We start from the raw sequence: 21,885 nt of genomic DNA on the forward strand, positions 1-21,885 counted from the left end.
ACCTGCCTTGTAGCATGTACCATATAAGATAGTAAGGTCTCTACGCTGGTTGGAGCTCTGTACCTTTGTTAGTCTGTTTACTATGAGCCAACAAAGTCACACAGAGTGGCCAGGACTGTTATTCCCCCTTCTCAAACACTCTAGGTGTGTACTGAGATCATGCTAGGGGAAAAAAAGGAAATGGATTTTGTATCACACGCTAACCACGCTCAATCCCTGATGCCCAGAGCTTGGTGTTGAGAAGGATACAGTGTCTGCGGCCAGGCTCACCCAAGAGAGGGTTGCACTCACAACACCCACCATTGGTGCGGGGGGAGAAGGCATCCCTTCCTTTGATTCACCTTTGCTATGTATTCAGTGACTGAATGCATCAATTCAAAAATAAATAAAAGAACTGGTAACAGTATAATTCCAGATTAGGTCTTAGTGGGATTTGTCATTCCATGAAGTTCAGTTTTAAGAAAACAAAATTAGTAGCATGAACCCCAGCTGTTGACATTTCCCCCTGCTTCTTGGTGCCCTATTATCTGAGCTGGTCTAGGCGTATCTCATCAATTACCGTAGTTCTGCAGGAGGCTCTCGGGCCACTTAAGCTGACACTTTGAAATATTAGTGGGGAAATGCTGCAGGTGTGGTGGGTTGGGAGCGACCCAGCAGCAAGTTTGCATCAGCCCAGAATTTTAAAGAGTTTTGTGCACTATTCCTTCCGTTATTAAGCTGTTTCAATTAGAGGCAAAAATCCTATTTTCTTTGGCAGGCACCTTGTTTCATCTATAAAGCCATCACTCTCCCCATGAAAAAAGAAACCATCATTTTCTAGGATTCTGTTATGAATGTGATCATCTCTGTGCCCGCTATCAGGAAGCACAGCGAGAGTTCTGTGTGACAGTTTGACAGGACACTGTCGTACCCACCAAGACAGCCCACTCTGATTTCTCACTCCTCTGAATGCTTCAAATGCTTCTAGTCTCTACCATGCAGCCCAACATGCAACCCTCTGTGGTCACATTTTCCCGCGGAGGGCTTTTGTCTGTGTCTCTCTGGTTTGCCTTCCTTGATTTTGATCATCCCATGTACAACTGGGTACAAGGTAAGGTGTTTACTGAAGATGAGATAAAAATCATATACCATCAAAATCACTTTGTAAAACCCTCTTAATATTAGATGATATTAGGGATTTATTATCAATGTTAGATGTGATAAGGGAATGGCGGTGAGACAGGGAAAACCAAATACCTTTGTCAGTTTGGAATGCATCTTGGAGAGCTTGCGCGCAAAATGACAGGAGGTCTCGAAACTGATTTAAAGTAATGTAGCAAAAACTAAAAGTGTGGTGGGTAGATAAACCCAAGGTTGAAAAAAATTGATAATGATTGAAGCTGGGTAATGGCTAGAAGGGGATTTATTACACTATTTCATCTCTGTATGTTTTTGAAATTTTATGTTCAGAATGTAAAACACACTTCAAGTGGCCCATTAAGGACACATACACACCTATAATTTTATTCAGTATGCTTATGCTTACATCTGAGAAGAGTAACCAACACAAAACCTTTATGCAGAGTTTGACTGTTCAAATCCATTTTGACTTGGAGGAACTCTCAAAGTCCACAGCGCTGAATACGGCTTAGTGACTGATGCTAATGGGTTCTTATCTGCCGTGACATTTTACTTTATGTGATGGTTACTTTTATGCGACAAGCTGATGGGGCCACAGGGTGCCCAGATATCCAATCAAATACAGCTGTGGGTGTGTGTGAGAGGGTGTTTCTGGGTGAGACTGGCATTTGAATCAGTAGCCTGAGTAAAGCCGATTGCCTAATCAACCAACATCCAACGGCAACCCTATGAGAGTTCCCAAGCCTCCCTGAGCTCAACCAACCCCCAGATTTGTGGGCCAAATAAATGACTGTTATTGTTTTAAAGCCATTGAGTTTGTCATACAGAAACAGAAAGGCGGAACAGAAAAGACGACAACACATTTCAGGGTCACATCAGTGGGACTGAGGCCAACTTGAAAAGAGAAGATAGGTTTTGCACACCCGATCACTTTCGGTTGCGGATTATGTGTCGGCATAATGTTACTGCTAACTGGTATTGCCCAATGCCCCTGAATCTGCCAGGGACATCTCTTAAGATTCGACAAATTTAGTCTCTTGGTCATAATTAGAATTGTTGAACCCATTAATGTTCTTTGGTAAGTTTATTCTTTTCCTTTGTCCTTCGGGCTTCAGATGACCTGTTATCTAGCCAGCGCTAATGCAGTCAGAGTTTACCCATGAGCAAATCAAACTCTAAATGGCATGAATTGAGAGAGAGAGAGAGAGAGGGAGGGAGACTACTGTATGGGGCTACTGAAAGTTGCAGGAAACTGATCCAGGGTCTCAACAATGCCATCAAATTGGTATTTCCTCATTTTTCCTCTCTGTTGACTTCTGTGTTAGCCTCACCAGTAGGTAGGTTCTCTCTTTTCCTTAGAAAATAGTCTCTGGCACTTCCAAGACCATTCCCTACCCTCTTAGCCACCCCAACAGGAAAGAGAGCTCCCCTTTTCTGCTTGCTGTAAGTCAATCCCACAAATCACATGCCATCAGCCTAGCTGTGGTCATAGCACACACCTAATCCAGTCGCCGACTGGCCAAATCTGCCAAATCTGGGTTCCATGTCAACCGCTGGACCATGGTGTCTGTTGGCTGAGCCAAAGCTCTATGGGTCAAACTCACCTGAAACATACATACTGAGAACTGAGAAGATTATTTCCTAAAAAGAGAAACCGAGGGGCTATTATGTTAGGAAGGAAACAGAAACGGTATATGTCAGCAGGACCCTGTGGTTTTACTAATCCCACCTAACCTTCCTGGGTTTTCTGATGCTTCACCAGTGAAATAAGAGGACAGAGTATTTGATGGGTAAATCCCTACCCACCTTGAAAGTTCAGTGATTCACAGTGATGCAGGCGAAAGGTATTATTGTGGTAGTACAACGAAAACCGTCAGTGTGATAAATTCTGCTAGTGGAGACTGTCAAAAACAGGGAGAGGTGGTTTGAACCTGTAAAATAAAGACAGGAAAAGAAAAATCCGAAGCTCTCTTTTTCCTCTCTCCTCCATTCCTCCAAAAATCTTACAAACTGAACCACTTGGCAGGACTGTAAAGCATGCGGACTGTTCAATGGTCGGTGGTGACTCCAGTCACCATCTGACTGGTGATGAGGAGAGCCTGGGAAGGATTCTCTGGTTTTCCATATTGCTAATGAAGCCTGTTTGGATTGGCAGCCCTAAGCCTTTCGGTGTCTCAGTGAATCTACCGTGGTTCGAAGCATCCAAATTCTGCCAGGCTGATTTAATGGGGCACTGTGTGAAAAATGATGACCAGGCTGGTCCAAGTGCCAGGTGATGCTGAGTGACGCCATGGGTTGTCTCCTACCAAGAGCCTTGGGGTGCATGGGAAGCAGCTCGATGCTATAAATGAGGACAGGCAGCAGGAAGGTGGTCAGAATGCGACTCTTCTAGAAATGCAATTAGCCTTCCATTGCTCCTGCTGCCACTGAATTAATCGGTCTCTTGTTTCATTCACACTTCTGCTCACCCCTAGGAGCCTGCACGTTGCTGTGGAACAGGTTCACACTCTGTGCTTTCCAGGTGCTGAGCAAACTATTTGCACTTGTCACTAGCACTTTCACCTGTGACTTACTGAAGCACAGAATGGAATGTCACTCTCACGCTTCTCTAAGGGACACAGATACAACTTCTTCCCTAGCCTCCAGCATCAGGGTCTCCTCAGACCACTCATCCATACCTAGGACTTGTAATTATCCTTCAGAAAGCAAGCCACTCCACAAGTTCCACTAGAACTCTCATGGTACTTCTTATTTTTCTTTGGCCTCGTATTACCTCCTCATGGCAAGGATGACAATCATAGTGAAATAATGCACTTCGAGCCCTCACTACGTGCTAGGCACTGCTCTGGATGCTTTCCTTGCCCTTTCTGATTTAACTCTTCTAACACCTATTTTCCCCATTTTACAGACAAGGAAACTGCAAATTAGACGGTTAGAAAATGAGCCCAAGGTCAAGCAAAGGACTCAAATCCAGGTCTGTTTGATGTCAGAATATGTATTTTAATTAACATGCTATATGTGTTCACCCTGCATTGGTATAGGACAAAGGAGGAAAATACTCTAGCTGATGGAAACAAACTTAAGACAGTAGACTTGGCATTGGTACCTCTAAGCCCAATAACCATACGGCTAGTGAGGCTGGCAAATCGAGGGTTTCTGTGACCTTAAGAAGTTGGGTTGGACAATTCTGGCCTCAATACCAAGTACCCAGAGAGCTGCTGTTGGGGCGGTCAGGTTTTAGAACCATCCCATACCACGTATGGAGTGATGATCACTGGTGTGTAGATTTCCCAACGTCTACACTGTCGCCTGCCTGCCTCTCCCTCTGGGAGCATCTGGAACCAGAAGGTTAAAGGAAGGGAGAAGCCCACAAAACAAGTTTTTCTCCTCTCTGCCTTTACAAAGGCTGCCTGTTCCTTAATCACAATTCACGTTCAAGTTCACAAACATTGTACCTGCTTACTCAGGACAAAGATCTACCTCCACACCCAAGTTTCTACATCACCCGTTGTCCACACCACTGTCTCCCATGATTGTGTCCTGCCCTGATCTCCATATTCTGCTGCTTCATTTCTGAGTCATCATCTCCTAATTAAATTTGTGACCCTCTACAGTGTCTGCATGTCTTCAGAGGCCTCAAACCGGAATGATTGGAATGACTACAGGCTTTGATCAGGTGAAGCAGGATGGGCAAATTCTATGGAATTGATGAATTTATGGAATTCTATGGAATTAAGCGGGCTGCCACTCTGCACAAGGCAACTATTTCAAGGACAAATATGGACCAAAGTGACCACTTATTGTTTTCAGAAGAAGCCATTAATTCAGATTGTGTGTATGTGTGTATGAATTCTCCCAATTGATGATGATGTCCCTTAATTTATATATTAAAAAAAAAAAAAAAAAAAAAGCTTGTGAAGGCCAAATACAATGTCCATGGAACAATTCTGACAAAAGAGCTACCACCTTGTCTAGAAGGGTAGATAATAAAGTACAAGCTTTAAAGTTAATCAATCAATTGGCAAATATTTCTTGGTCAAATACTTATTGAATGCAGCAGGCTGAATTCCTTGCCATCACCGCTATGGAAAATGTTCAGCTTCTTCTTTTAAATATTTAGCTTTTTTTTATGCCAGGATTTTCTCACCTATAAATTAGGGATGTTAATAGAACCAAAGTCACAGAGCAAAAGTGAAAATTAAAGAAGAAGAATGCATAAAAGTCTGTGTACAATAGATGGCATATAGAAAATAGCAAATAAGTAGTAGCGATAATTAATAAAACACACATAGTAGTATTTGTCATTACTGTCACGATCACAGTAGAAATAATAATGGTTGCTATTTATTGAACACTCATTAATCCGACAAAATTCCATGAGAAAGCTAATGTGCAGTGGTGATCATGGTGTTTGTGACTGAAGAAGCTGCAGCTGTGGTAGTAACAGAACTAAGAGAGCCAAACAGAAATCTATTCAGTGATATTAGAAAGAGGATTAATAGGGGCCCCTGGGTGGTGCAGTCGGTTGAGTGTTGGATGCTGAGGTCATGATCTCAGGGTCATGAGCTTGACCCCATGTCAGGCTTCATGCTGGGCATGAAGACTCCTTGGGATTTTCTCTTTCACTCTCCCTCTGCCCCTCCCCTTACTTACACTCCTTCACTCTTTCTCCAAAGAAAGAAAGGAAGAAAACAAGAAAGAAAGAAAAAAACAAACAAACAAACAAAGAATTAGTATTAATAGTCAGAAAAAGCAGACAGCTCATTCCTTGAATTTTTCATGTACTCCCCTCACCACTGTGAAGAGTCCATATGGCACTGCTGGGTACATTGCATGTTAATAAATACTTGTTCAATTGGTTGTTTGTCCCTAGAAACCCAACGGAGCCCAGTGCTCTTCTATCCTATTTATTTATATCCAGGAAGGATTTATAGTGTGTGGCTCTTTTTAGATGCCCTCTGATAAGCCATCCTGCTACCCCATTGAAATCTTCACCTAGGAAACAATTCTCTCAGGTCTCGAAAATGGAGAGGTGAAGTTTCTCTTCACTTCTACAGCAGGGGGATGGTGTCCTGTTGGGGGGAAATAAGAATGCCAACAACTGAATTTTTTTTTTAAATAGCTGAGTATAGCAAACTGTGTCTTTTAATGCCAGGAACTGTCAGGGAGATGCACCAGTGAAATCTTTCACACATTCTGTCCACACAGCAAGATCACTTGCTTGGCTGTCTCCTCGCCCCAGCTGTGAGATCCCTCATTTCTACCCTGCTGAGGCTATGGCCAGATGGTAGGGGCAACTTGCCTCACCTCCATGACCTTCCTGGCACAGAAGAAGTCACCAGCCGTGTCCTACCCTTCTTGATGCCTCATGGCAGAGTTTCTGACCTTGACTTGGTGGTCACAGGGTTCGAGGCAAGACATGACTCTTTTAATGTAGGTCTCCTTGGGCAGTCACCTCTAGACTTATGGATGTCCTCCCTACCTTACCCGAACCAGAAATCATGGAAAAAAAAAAAAAAAAAAAAAGGCAGACATCTAAAATGCTTTCCAAAACCAGTGAAGAAAGGATTTGCATTTTAGTTTTGTAAAAACTCTAGTGCCATAGTCAAGTTTATTTTTATTAGTTGACCTTGGAGGCTACTCTTGGTAAGGAAACCATTGAAAGCATGTATTTGTAAATCTGATTATTCATATCAACAGAGTACGTTCTCACTTAGACTCTCTCCATTTCTTCTAAAACTTAACTGTCTCCAAGCTAAAATACTCACCTTTTATTTTCACATCTGTTTTTGCTCTTTATTCACAACCCTCTTATACCCCAACTGCCAAACAAGAATACTGAGAACTATTATCACCCTCAATTTATGTCCCACTACCAATCAGTTCACTCAATTTCCATTTCTCTCCATTCCAAACCATTGTAACTACTCATGATTTTTAGTCCATTCTCTACATAGCATTCAAGACTGTAAATCTGAAACCTTTACAGAAAGCAAATTTGATCTTCATCCTCCAGCTAAAAACTCTGAGAAATGTTATCCCATTGCCCTTAGGCTAAGAGTCTAAACTTCTTGATAGAGTTAACAACATTCTCAGTGATCTGACTAATATCTGCCTCTCCAGCATCATCCCTGTTTTCTCCGCATGCTGTGTTCTAAATAAACTGGATGGATTATTTTTAGTTCTTAGGAAAAAATATATCATTACAATAATCAACACACTTAGTGTAGCCAGCCTCCAAGATGACCCCCAAAGATCCTTGCCTCCTGTATATCACCCTATCACACCGAATTAGGTTTGGTCTGTCTGGCCAGTAGACTGTAGTGGCAGTAATGGTATGATTCTGAATGGTGTGACTTCTGTCATAAATGTCTGGCATTGCCACTTCTATCTTGCATCCTTTCATTCTGAAAGAAACCAGCCGCCATTATGTGAGGACATTTAAGCAGCTCTGTGGAGAGAGCCACAAAATGAGGCACTGATGACTCTTGACAATAGCCTACACCAACTGGACAGTCCCGCATGTGAAGGCGCCATATTGGAAGCAGATCCTAGAGACCTGAGGACTGCTTCAGAAAACCGCAGCCCCAGCTGGCATCTTGACTGTAACCTTATGAGAGATCCTGAGCCAAAACCAACCACCTGAACACCTCTCGGGCTACTGACTTTCAGGCACTGACATTAAAAGAAAGATACTGCTGTTTCAAGACACTGAGTTTTGAGGTGATTTGTTAAGCAGCAGTAGTTACTAACTCGATGTATAGAACACTTGCATGAAATATGCTATGTTAAATATTCTACATATTTAATTCTTGCAATTCTCCAAAGTGGATACTATTATTGTTCCCATTTTATAGATGAAGATATTGAGGCACCAAAATGTTGTGATTTTTTAATGCTAGAAAGTTATTAAATGTTAGAGCTAAAATTTGAAACCATTGTTACATAGATCTTATGAAATCTGCCTTTATCATCTTTCATGATGTAGACTTGGCTCTTTTCAACTATAATTATGCAGACCCATCTTCATGATAGGAATTGCCCGTCACATTTATACTCTTGCTGATCAGGAAGAATGTGTCTTATCTGTCCCCTTTCCCCTGAGTAGCTTGGCAGGGGTTGCAAGCAATTCCATCATTCCAGCAGATGACCAGTACATTTCTACCCAGCCCTAGCACACTGTGGAAGTATGGTTTGAATTCCAATGGATTGCTTATTTGCATTACATCCAACCACCCCACTCACCCCTGTCAACTAAACACTACCTCTGAAACTACAACTTGAGACATTAACAAGGTGACTGACCCCAATTAAGGTCAATGCCAAAAGGAGGGGGGGGAAGAAGAAGAAAAAGAAGAAGAAACACTCCCTGTGTCATCTGGCAGATTCAGTAATAGCTTGTCCTATTAACAATCCTTCCAGATAATTCCCAATTAACAAAATCACCTGGTATAATGATCCAATAAGCTCCAGAACTTGGAAAAAGACTTAAAGAATCATTATGAGACCATTATCAACCTTGGAACAAGGTCACCTACGGTGGAGATCCAACCTCCACAGCAACGTGAACAAAGTCACTTGCCTGGATAGCCAATAGCAATGAATGAATGGAGTAAATGCTCAAGAAATCTGCAGATACTTAGGAAGCCTCATCTTGGTGCTACTATTACCAATGTCTGAATTTTTTTTTTGAAAGTTTTTTTTTCTTTCCTTGAAAGTTTCAACAGAAATTTTAAAATTGAAATTCTCTTTTCAAAGACCCACATTTTACTGATTGATAGACATTATTTTCAGCTTCCGAGCTACTGAAAATACTTTCTAGAATAACCTACTACCAGGAAGAAAAACAGGAATTCATTTTTATATTAAATAGCCTCAGATTTAGACACAATAACATAGCTGCTTTCATATACTAAACATGATCTGTAGTGACATCAGACCATTTTGGAGTGTTTAAAGAGCCTAACAGGTGCCTGGCATTATTTATCTCCCTTCCACGTCTAGTGTCATGGCATACTAAATAAATTTCATGTATCCATTCACTCATCAAAGATTTTACTCACTTAACAAACTGAATTAGATTCCAATTTTCTACCAGTCCCTGGGTTCTAAGGGAAACAAAAATCAACAACAATGAAAGTAAACAAATCAATACATAAATTTGGATGCGAGCCCTATGGGGCAAAATGAGGCAGAGTCAGTGATGACGAGAGACTTGGGTAAAAAAGCCATTGTGCAGGAGCCGGTCAAGGAAGGGTGTCTGACGAGGCAGCATTCAAATGAAGACCTACGCAAATCACCTCAACGATGCAGGGTTTAAGAGGGAAGTATGCCAGGGAGACACAAAAACTAGAAATTCACTTGTGAGAATGACATTGACATACCTGAGAAATCACGGGAGGAGAAATGTGAGGGGAGAAGGGAAGGGGTCCGAGGGTTTGGAAAGGGGTTACCACCCTGCATTTTTACCCTGCCTTGCTGCATGTGAATAGTGACCTGACCCGGCTAATACCTGACCCAATTCCATTACCTGTTGCATGGAGTGTTAGTTAAAGTGTGTTGAACAGCGACCAGGTACCAGCCATCTTCACATGCTGCCTGGTTGCATCAGTGTCTTTACCCACATTTTGCAGATGAACAAATGTGGGCTCAAAGAATTTATGTAACATGGCCAAGGTTATACAGCGAGTAAGTGGTCGAGCCAAAATTCAAATCCAGGGCTCTCTGATAGTAAAGTCTGTGATATATAAGGAGAAAAGTGCAGAAGAAACTACAGAACATTAACAAATTCTGCAGCCCTGCGTTAGGTTGCCTATCAAGTCTTCACAACTCTAAGACTCTGGTCCAAAGGAAAAGACGTGGAGGTCTTGCCTCAAAAGTTTAAACCTAAGCAGACTTCTTTGAGAAGACTTCTATGGGTTACTAGACATGGAGGATGAAAGGAAATGACTTTCCAAATAATAAACATCCTAGGAAATTGACATTCTCTAATTTATATAGAGACCCATACCCACCCTCTCTCTCTCTCTCTTTCTCACACACACACACGTATATACACACACCTGGGACAGGGTGAGCAAGAGAGACACACTCAACAGAGACTAGAGAAAATGGTGGCCATAAGTGTGGTAGAACACACCCTCCCATGATGAGCCTGCAGGCATCAACAGAGAAAGAGTACTGTACCAATCTCTAGCCACTCCTCAAAATCCCACAGAAAGACCAACATCACTGTCTGTGATGAAGAGTGATTTTTGAAATGAGAACTTATTAAGCAGATGGGAAGGAAGCAGCATATGCACTCAGAGGACACACCAAACTTGGGCAGCCCCAAATGATGTCACTCAGCACAGGGCCAAGCATCTCAACTGAACTTACTCCGAGAGTAGCCAGAGGTGGGCCAGGAAGCCTTCATATTTACAGGAACGGCATGGCGTTTCTTTGTGGATCTTTCCTTTTACTTAATTTTTCTAAGTGATTTAGAATAGGGAATCTTTTTCTTTTTCTTTTTTCATTTTTAAAGGAATTTAAGAAGTATTACTATATTAAAACAAACAAAAATGCAAAAAAATTCTCCATGGATTTTCAAAGCAAATTACAGGTTTCATAGGGCTCCTTTGTCCTATGTCCTAGAATCCCCAGTTAATGTCTATCATTCATACACAATCCTGCTTTCATTCATACACACATTACTTAAGTCAACTAACATTGGTCAAAATATATGCCCGGTCCAATGCTAAGATTATAGTATGCATCAGTATGGCAACGGTTCTCAAACTTTCACATGGAATCACCGAGGTCTTGTTAAGACACAGACTGCTGGGTCCCACTACCAGCATTTCTGATTTATTAAGTCTGTGATAGGACCCGAGAATTTGCATTTCTAGCAAGTCCCCAGGGAATGCTACTGCTACTGGTGCAGGAATCACACTCTGAGGACCATTACTGTAGGGAAAAATGTAAGAGCAGCAGATTTCTAGGTAATTAACGCATGGTTATGTCATTTTATAAACATAAAAACTAAATCACAGAGCATCAATAACTTACCTACAATGCACAGCGAGTCAGTGACCAAGAATTATTACTCCAACCCAATGCATCTTGTTTGCTCTAAGATTCTCAGAGCAGCAAACTGACATTAGATGACCTACAGTAACAGGAATTATATACCACAATCTTCTCCCTGTGGGAGCAAATTAGCTGCTGAACTTCCCTCCTTCTAGAAAACTTTTTAAGCAACCTTTGGTTCAATAAAACATGCTACCTCGAAGGGCAAGCATTTCCCAACCCTTTATTCTGGTACCTCAGTGTAATAACTGACAACACCAGAAGCAGAATCCAAAGACACACTTGTCCAAATTGAGCCGTGCATGACTCAAATGAAGAATGAAAGTGCAACTCTTGGAAGACAAATATAAAACCCAGAGCTATTGTGTGGACTGAGCGGGACGTGAGACTGAATTTAAGCAGATGTGGGGATTTCACAAGCAAGGAACACGTCTCTGTCAGTTCTTATCGCCAAGTATCAGCTCACAAACATCATCAGTTTAACAGTGGCTCTTGGTCTGCGAATAATTAACACCAGTGCGGAAACAGTTTCAGAAAGTAGACAGCTGACAGAAAGTTAAACGGGGCAGTTACACCTAATAATTAGTGTGGGGAAATGGAAGCTTACTTTTTCTCCAACACTCTGAGAAACAAAGCATCAATCCCACCGAAGAAGAATCGATATGACTGAAATGCTGTGAAGAGAAGTATTTGATCTGGGAGAGACGACGACTGTTAAAGCCATCTGGGGGTGCCCAGGTGGCTCAGTCAGGGAAGCGTCCAACTCTTGGTTTTGGCTCAGGTCATGATCTCAGGGTCATGGGATCGAGCCCCGTGTCTGGGTCAAGTTCGGCTCAGAGTCTGCCTGAGAGTCTCTCCCTATCCACCTCCCCCTCCCCCACTCGCACTCAGTCATGCGTGCTCTCTCTCTCTCCAGTAAAATAAATAACGTCTTTAGAAGCGTATCTGAATTAGTAGTTCTGCTGCTGTGTAAAAAATTACCACACATTCTGTGGCTTGAAACAATATCCACTTACTATCTCACAGCTCTGTAGGCCAGAAGTCCAGATGGCCTTGACAGGTCTCACGGGGCCAAAATGAGGGCATCAGTAAAGCCGTGTTCTTTTCTGGAGGTTCTAGGGAAGAATGAGCTTCCGAGTTCATTCATGTTGTTGGTAGAATCAGTTTCTCTTGGTTGTAGGACTGAGGGCCCCATTTTCTTATTGGTTATTGGCAGAGGACTGTTCAGGACAATAACACCAGGGAGCAAAGGTCATTGGGGCCATCTAAAGTTCTGTCTACCACAGTATCTGACATTTTAAGCAAAAAAGTGAGCACACATCCATCCACACACACAAACATTGATGTTTCCAGAGTTCGATTATAAAGAACAACAAATATTAAAATGGGAAAAACCCTATAACCTCAGTGAGCACCACTGAAGGGTCAGTTCATGCCTGGATTGAGAAACAGTGACCCAACATGACCAGAGAAGCAAGTCATGAGAATGGAGATCCTATTAAATACCCCCTAACTCCAGAGGTAAAACCTGGAGGGATTGGGGTCATAGTCATGGTGCTTTCATGGTCATCTCCACATCTCTAGAGGTACCGGCTAAATCAAGGGAGGTCAGCTACGTTGAGCAGGAGGGTTATGACTGTGCTGACTCTCGGTGTGCACTGATGGAGAAAATCCAATTAAACAGCAGAAAGGCAACTCAGCTATGACTGTGTGCCCATGAGGTTACCAGGCCCCAGCAAACAGCTGTTCAATCAACACATATTTACTGCAGGCCACACATGGTTCTAGGCACCAGGAATATAATCAAGAACGAGACAGGTGAGGTCCCTCTTTTCATAGAGATTCAAATCTAAAGGATAAGAATAACAACCAATAAAAAAATGGGTGACCAACCTGATAGCGATCGTAGTAAGTGCTATGGAGAAATTATAAAATGGAGATCAGCTGACAGTGATGGAGACAAGCATGGCCAAAGGAAGACATTTACATTGAGAAATGTACTTTAAAATGAGATAAGCAGGAGCATCTGAAAAAAAAAAGGGGGGGGTTCTTTTAGGAAGAGGGTACTTCTTGAGTAAGGAAGCAAGGAGAAGCCTGCTAGGAAAGAAAAAAGAAAGGCTACTTACTCTAGCCTAAGAAAGAGATTAGGAAGTGGTAAGGCCACTGAGATGATTAAGAACCACACCACACAGTGTCTCATAAGCAATGGTTAAAAATTTGGATTTTATGCCAAATACATTGGGAAGCCACTAGGAGATTTCAAGTTTACAGGTAAAATAACCTCACTGGTGTTTTTAAGACATCATTCTACCTATTTTGTGTCTAGAGGCAGGGAGCCAGGAAGGAGCCTATTGCGATAGTCTAGGCAAAAGATGATGTTGGCTTAGACCAGTGTGACAGATGGAGAGAAGTGGTTAGATTCAGATGTGTTTTGCAAATAGGGTCAGGAGGACAGCCTCTAACATTAAATATGAAAAGACACTTTTCTGAATTGTTGTGAAAGCTTCCAATACTGCTGGTGGCTGTGCCCTCACCTTTGCTCCTACAACTTTCCCAGGCTGTTGGAAATTCTAAACAGGCAAAGATTCAATAAATAAAAACTTTCTTATTTTCCTAAAGAAAAAAAAAAAGCCAGAGAAAAAAAATGACGATAAAGTCCACATAATTGCTGAATCTTCATCTCAACTGCCAATGCCGGAAATGCGTCAACCTCAGCCAGGCAAAAATGAAGGAAGAAGAGATCATCATGCGACCCTTGTAGATAAATCTTCAGAGCAGCATGATTTATATTCCCAGTGTGGAAACAGTCCAACTATCCACTGGTAAGTGCATGAACCAATGTGGTAGCTCCATACAACAGAATGCCATCAAGAAACAAAAAGGAACACACTGTTAGTATCTGCTGCAACAGAGATGAGCCTCAAAAACAAGTAAAAGAAACCAGAAGCAAAAAATGATGTATTTGATCATGTCATGTGCATGACATGACCCAAAAAGGCAAAGCCACAGGGACCGTAGGCATTCATGGCCTATTGAGCCTGGAGTTTGGCGTGGATCAGGGGACCGATGGCAGATGAGTCTGAGGATCTTTCCGGGGTGATGGAAATCTTCTGTGACATCTGCACCAGCTTGTGAAGTTACAGCACACTACCCAACGCCATCCATAAAAAAGCATTAGGTAAAGGAAAATGTGCTGGTAGCTCGAAAGAAAGTTTAAAGGGTCCAACAGGAGTTACTTTATAAGCAGGAGAAATTTTAGATATTTAGATAATGATTAATTCATATTTCAAACAAGTTTCAAGAAGACCCTACACTGATGAAACTAAAGACAATACTGACTTTTTTTTTTTCCTGCTCTGGAATGCTTCCATTTAAACAGGCAGTCCCCCTACCGCCAAAAAGCAAAGGTCCTTCTCTATATGAAGCGATATAAAGACTGTGGTTATAGCTATACAATGCATTACCATTCAGCAATAAGGACACACAAAGATATGCATTAATCTTAAATGCCTATTGGTACGTCTAAGAAGCCAGTCGTCCAAGGCTATGCAACTGTGTAAATCCATTTATGTGAAGGTCTGCAAAAGGTAAGCTAGGTGACAATAAACAGGTTACATGGGATCAAAACAGGAGACTGGTGGTGGGTATTGTGGAGGGTACATATTGCATGGAGCACTGGGTGTGGCGCATAAACAACGAATTTTTGGAACACTAAAAAAATTAAATTAAATTAAATGTTAAAGAAAGTAAAAAAAAAAAAAAACAAAAAAACCCCAAGAGATTAAAATCTAGAAGTCATTCAATTCCATAATAGAGGGAGAAAGCTCCGAAGATGTCCCACAATGCAGAGAGGAAGAACAAAGTTACTGAAATGAGCAAAGGGAGGATTTTAAAGCTTAGAAGCAAGATTTTCAAAAACATATAATGTGAATTTAAGACGGAGAAGGTGGGACGCACAAAACGAAAAGCAAAGACTGAAGAACAAAACTACGTGAACTACAGTCTAGAACAGAGATCAGAGGAATGGTTCATCTGAGCTGCACCTATTTTAAAGATAAGGCGGTATCACGTCATACGTCTTTTCAAATTGTCTCAAAATTCTGAAGATCTGGCAAACCTAAGGAGGTCTGTAACCTCAGTTTTATATTACTAAGAAGGTGCTAGATGAAAGAAGCAAAGGAAAAATACACAGCAAGGAGGAAACAAAGTTGACAGGAGTGTTGCCTTGGTTTTAAGGGAAAGAAATTCTTCAAAATGCAAAATGATCTGCATCATTACATAATGCATTTGGAGTCAGGTGTGTGTGAGTGTGTATTTATGTGTAAATGCATGTCCATATGTGTCAGTGGGGTGGCAGATATGGTAAAATGCTACGTCTAGTTTAAAGACAACCACGAGATGGCTGGTCTCCATGCAGGTTACAGAGTGAAGAGTAATGCAGGTTTTAAAGTAGTAGTTGAATCATAAGCCTGGTTCTACCATCATCACCATCATCATGGCCAAAGAAAGGGCAACAGAAGGACATCTACTTTACAGTTAACTATATATTTGAGATGAGAATACAGATGGTATTTGATTTTCTCTGTTTCAAATTTAATCCAACACTACTTATTATATTTATAGTCAGGAAAAGCTTGTAGTAGTAGTTGACAGTTGGGCTTAGAATGTTTCCTCCCTGCCAGGACAGTACGAGATGCACATCATGGTATTTCAAGTGGCACAGCTGCTGGAAAGAAAATCACCCTCCAGGCAAGTGGGCGAGAGCCAGGGAGACCCAACTCATACGTTTGGAACTCCTGGCGGACTCTCTGGTCTGGTGGTGTGCTCTCTACCACGGAAAATGGGGATCTGAGAAAGCCGTCCCTTCACGGGGAGGGACATTTGGTTTTCACTCTGGCTTCACGTGGCTCCAGAAATTTCCACTCCTACTACTTGTGATGGAACTTTGTGACTTCGGTCTATGTGTCTTGGTGTTCTATCACAGTCCCCTTACTCCAGTCATGTACCTCCCACTGCACCAAGCGTAGGAGTCTGTCTTTTGGGGGTTTCAGAAGACCCAGCTACTCCCCTATAATCCCCTCCCTCCATCTGCAAGGTCCTGCCACACCTCATTTTCCCTGCGTTCTCTGTTCTTCCACTATACTGGTTCTTTCCTTCAGAAAATCACTTCCTCCCCTGAATCCTTCTCAGCCTCGCTGACTCCCTCTCTTGTCTCTACTCAGCTCAGACGTCCTTTCTGAAAGATTCCTTCCCCAAGTATCCTGAAGGGTATAACTCCCCTGCTATTCCTTCTCCCACACCATTTTTTCCTACTTTCCCAAAGGAGGGCAAAGCCCCGTGTCTCTAGGTTGCCATTGTATACACAGAGCTAGTAAAGTGCCCAAGAGGAAAGCATGCCCAATGGTAAAGTCCCCGCTGGTAGAGCCCCATTAGGAAAGAGCACTATTTTGATGTGGGGATTCAAACAAACGGGACCGCAGAGAGAACCCCGTTTGCATTGTGGTGCCTTAAGAAATTCAGTTTAAAAACTACCTTTAAGGGATGCCTGGGTGGTTCAGTCAGTCAAGCAACTGCCTTCGACTCAGGTCATGATCCCAGGGTCCTGGGATCGAGTCCCACATCGGGCTCCTTGCTCAGGGGGGAGCCTGCTTCTCCCTCTGTCTCTGCCTGCCTCTCTGCCTGCTTGTGCACTCTCTCTCTCAGACAAATAAGTAACTAAAATTCTTAAAAAAATAATAAAATAATAAAATAAATAAAACTATCTTTGAAGAAAGCGGTATTTGTCAAGCACGTATTATTGTCTAAAACTGACCACATCGATAAAGAAACTCCCAGACCTCTCTAAGAAATAAATACAAACTCACAAAGGTCATTTTTACCATAATGACCTGGAATCTTTCAAATATGTTGAGGAAGAAAATCTTAAAAAGAATTCGAAGGATGTCCTGTGAAATCCTGTCAAATAAGGACATCACTGCAAGTATTATGTATATTTCCTTCAGGCTTTCAGGCAAGCTGGCACTACGGACAGATGCCTCCCTAGCTGGTATTTGTCCTTCCATCTACCTGTCCGTTCATCTATCCAGATATCCATGTCCCCTTTACATAACACACACGCAAATGCTCACACATGAGTATGTGTGTATTTGTATTAATGACAGCATACTAGTCACATGGTTTTACAGCCTTGAGCTGAAAGTTAAGTAATAAGAAGCCAGTCCCTGAAGCAATACAAGAAAAAGAAGACCAGCTAATTAGCCATAACATGTCAGTCAATATTCATCTATAAATAGTATATTAACTCCATCCTATGGCACTATATGGGTGTCATAACATATATGGGTAAACCATTAAGTTGCTCTAATTTTCTTATTTACAATCACTGATATAAAAAGATGTCCATGCTCTATATGCTAAAGAACATTTACATCCTTATGCAAATATTAAAATGACCTAAAGATATTTATTGATGTGAAAGATGCTTATCATGGAATGTTAAATGAAAAAATCTATCAATAGCATGTAAAGCTGACCACAGAGCTGCGAAAACATATTTAAAGGTGGGCATTTACAATATAAAGATAACTTATGAATGAGATAAATAACAAAATAATAAATAAAAATTTTAATACTGCTAATCTCTAATGGAAGTCCATAAAGTGAACTGAATCGCTATTTTTGTATTCTGAATTTTCTAGAGTGGAAATGGATAACTTATAACAAAATATGACTATTTTAAGAAGAAAATCAGATTACAAAAGTATCTAATTATTATTCTATTTTTTAAAGACAATATATGCATATTTGTTTATTCCTTTCTAACAATTAGGTGCGTATTTTTGTGTACATGTAGAAATTGTTATCTCTAAGTTGGGAGACTAAATGACTTCCTTTTTTCTTATTTTGCCACTATATTTTCTACAGTTTAATAATATATCAAATTTATGATAGAAAATGTTTCTCATAGTATTTTCTCATTATAAAAAGAAAATACCGGGGCACCTGGGTGGCTCAGGGGGTTAAAGCCTCTGCCTTCGGCTCAGGTCACGATCTCAGGGTCCTGGGATGGAGCCCCGCATCGGGCTCGCTGCTCAGCAGGGAGCCTGCTTCCTCCTCTCTCTCTGTCTGCCTCTCTGCCTACTTGTGGTCTCTGTCTGTCAAACAAATAAATAAAATCTTAAAAAAATAAATAAGTAAAATAAAATAAAAAGAAAATACCATATTTATAGACATTTGTAAATGCTGACCATATGAAGAGCAATTAAGGTTATCCCTAATCTTTAATGACCAAAATTAATATTAAAAAGATATAGGGCTCAGTCTGTTGGTCATCCAACTCCTGATTTCGGCTCAGGTCATGATCTCAGGGTCATGGGATCAAGCCCTGCATCCTCGATTTCCACACTTAGCATGGTGTCTGCCTGTCTCTCTCCCTCTGCTCCCCCCACTCTCTCTCTCAAATAAATAAATAAATAAATATCTTTATATTATATATATATATATATATACACACACACACACACACACACACATACACACACACACACAAGCACATACAAAGCTATTCACATATAAAATTGCAACTAGTTACAAAATATTTTACAGTATATTATATACACAAAGTTGCTTATAGGGCAGGAACAGCATGAGCATCTGATTTGTAATTATGGTACACCTTCTTCTATAAAGGATCAGAGAGTCAACATTTTACAATTTGTGGGCCATGTGGTCTCTCTTGCAACCGCTCAGCTTTGCTGTTGCAACAAGAAACAGGCGTAGACTGCTACCCTACAGTAAACCTTATTCATGGATTCTGAAATTCAAACATGAAATAATTTTCATAATATATTTTAATTTTTAATCTTTGAAAATGGAAAAGAAAACATTCTTAGCTTACAAAGTGTATAAAACCAGGTGGTGATCTGGATTTATTCCATAGCTCATAGTTTAGGAGCTCATCTATTTACTTTTTCTACTTTCATTTAATATGGTGTGACTCAGGCATAGTTAAACATTCATTCTGTCTCTGTTAACTTTGGGTGGCAACACCACACCACTTCTGTGGCTGATCTGAAAATAAACTACTGTCAAAGGCTTGTCCACTGAATTTTCCACAGGCTTTCAACTGAAATGTCCTTCTCAGTATCAAACCACATTTCGATTTCATCCTGAAGAAATACTGCTCTGGCAGAGAACAGAGTTCCTAAATTTTCCAAGCAGTACCTAAGGGGCAGCTTTTAAACTAACATTAATGTCAATGAGAACTGCCCAGAACAATCTGTGTTCTCAGGTGAAACACTGTTGGCAGCAGGTTGATTGAAACAACTCAAGGTATAAAAAAGATACAGACTTTATAGAAGACTTCCACGAAATTTGAAGATCGTTTTAAAAAACCTGGTGATTTTTCAAACTTTCCACTTTGATCCCTATTTTTGATGAGGTAATTCAAATAAAATGGTATGTGGTGGTAATATCTAGCAATGCAAAAAAAAAAAAAAAAAGATCATCTGACATTTTTGAGATTGCTTTTAAATGCTCAGTTTCACATATAGCTATACTTAAAATACTGCAGGCAATGTCCAATAAATGAAATTTAGCCATATATACAACTGTGACCCTAATTCACTAAAATGCACATTCAAATTTACACGGTAAAATATGGTAGAGAGACAGCCACAGATCTCAGAGAAAACACCTTTATGGCCAGTGAAGACAGTTATAATTCAGGGCATTTAATTAAGTTCCAAGCCCCTAATCAACAGTTATTCATTGCAATGAAAATGCTTTACACACCATGAACATTTTAAAAGTCAGAAACATTTTCTCCCCAAAGTTTTGTCCAAAAGAAGCTAGTGATTGCTAAGACTGCAATCACCTTTTTCCCATTCAATAAAAGATCATGAACATCTCTTTGTATACAAGAGCCCTGGGAATAAAGAATTTCAATATAAATTCCCAGTCTTGCTTCCATAATTTTTCCGAAGTAATTTGGTAGACAAAACACTAAGTTCTAAAGTGATTAAGGAATCGAGTATTTTTTTCTAATTATATTCAGTACACATTAGGCAGCAAGTATTATGATGTTTTGTATTTTAATCATTCATAAATGATCTGAATGTGCATACCCCAGGACTACGTAATCTTACCAAGATTCGAAACCATGTCTCAGTGAAGATGAGTGGATGGTTAGGATCCTGTTACTTAGAGAGAGGCACAGCCCCAACCCCCCAAAGAAACTCCAGTGTAAGTATTAACTTTGAGCTTCGCTAGTCTTTTTTTCTGCATGATATGCACATCAAGTTTTTAAAGAAGTCATCCTAATATTATAAAATTTGTTTTCTTGTGAAAAAATGATGACTTGAAGTGAGATGTTAAATTATAATGAAAATTTTAAAAATGGCTCACTTGTGAAATGGCAACATTTTATGGAGGAACATGATGTTTGATGCACAGAAAATCTGGGGACAAATTTAAGAAACCACAATCACTTCGGTATCTGCAGACCTGAGAGGAGAGACATGACCATGGAGATGTTCTCTACACACACATCCTGCCCCCATCATACAGAAGTTTTGCTGCTATTTTTTGTAAATAAATCAGCTGTCCATATATTTTTAGGGAGATATATATATATATATTCTTAAATATATACATACCCCACATATATTTTTAATATATATATTATATATTATTAAATGTATATATTCTTAAATATATACAATATATATTTATATAGTATATAAATATTTATAAAATATATACCAAACTATGACAAAAAGAGGGGTCTAAGCGTGCAAGTCTAGTTTAATATTCAAAAATTAATTAATGCAATTCATCCTCCTAATGGGTTAAAGAAGAAAAACCACATGATCATACCAATCAATAGAGAGAAATAATTTGACAAAATTTAGCATCCATTTCTCATAAAAGCTCACAAGAAAATACAAACAGATAGCACCTTCTTCAACTTGGTAACAAGCATCCTAAAACCCACAGATAACATACTTAATGGTGCAAAACTCAAAGCACCCCCCCCCCCCAAGATCCCAGGCAAGGATACCCACTCTTACCACTACCATTCAACACAGTTCTGGAAGTTCTAACCATCGCAATGAGGGAAGAAGGAGAAATTAAATGTATACTGATCAGAAAGGAAGAGTTAGAACTCTCCCTAAATATAGATGACAGATGTCTATACAGAAAATCCTAGGAACCTACAAACAAACAAAGAAATGAACAAACAAAAACCCTTATAATTAATAAGTGAGTTCAATAAGGTTGAAGATACAAGCATAAAACAAATTTCTATCTATTGGAGATGAGCTCATGAACATCAAAAATAAAAATGCAATACCAACTAAAATCACTCAAAACATATTGAGGTGTAAGTATAAAATCATACTGTATAAGTAAAAAAACATGTTGAGGTATAAGTATAAAATCACTCAATACATACTGAGGTATAAGTCTCACAAAATTCATTAAATTTTGTGCTGAAAATGATAAAACTGACTAAAGAAATCCAAGAACATCTAAACAAGCAGAGATACACAGGTTGATGGACTGGAAGACTCAACAGAGTAAAGATGTCCATTCTCCTCAAATTCATATGCAAATCTGAAACAAATTCTATCAAAATTCCAGCAAGAATTTTTAGTAAATAAGTAAAATATTAATCCAAACTTTTCTTGGAAAGGC

This window comes from Martes martes (genome assembly GCF_963455335.1).
Source record: "Martes martes genome assembly, chromosome: 9".
NCBI classification, from domain to species: Eukaryota; Metazoa; Chordata; class Mammalia; order Carnivora; family Mustelidae; genus Martes; species Martes martes.